Below are 573 nucleotides of genomic sequence, written 5' to 3' on the forward strand. Positions count from 1 at the left end.
AGGTTCCCATTTTTGGCGAACCGCTCAAATCAGGCGAGCCTAGCAGTTTAGGCGAGCTCCACTTCTTGAGCCAGGTTCCCAGTTTCGGCGAACCGCTCAAATCAGGCGAGCCTAACGGTTTAGGCGAGCCCCACATCTTGAGCCAGGTTTCCATTTTTGGCGAACCGCTCAAATCAGGCGAGCCTAACGGTTTAGGCGAGCCCCACATCTTGAGCCAGGTTTCCATTTTTGGCGAACCGCTCAAATCGGGCGAGCCTAACGGCTTAGGCAAGCCCAACCTCTTGAGCCAGGTTCCCAGTTTTGGCGAACCGCTCAAATCGGACGAGCCTAGTAGTTTAGGCGAGCCCCACTCTGTGAGCAAGGTGTTCAATTTTTGCGAACCAAGGGCACCTGGCGAACTCTGCAGTTCAAGAGGTCTTCGTCAAACAAGTGGACTTCACCAATCTCGCCTGATGGCCCAAGTTCGCCAGAAAGGCGAAGCAACATCTCGCCAGACAGGCGCACGCACACTGTACCAATCTCGCCTGACGGGTGAACCTCGCCAGCCTGAACCTCGCCAACACGCTCACGCTC

The sequence above is a fragment of the Asparagus officinalis genome, chromosome 2 (genome assembly GCF_001876935.1).
Source record: "Asparagus officinalis chromosome 2, Aspof.V1, whole genome shotgun sequence".
NCBI lineage: Eukaryota > Viridiplantae > Streptophyta > Magnoliopsida > Asparagales > Asparagaceae > Asparagus > Asparagus officinalis.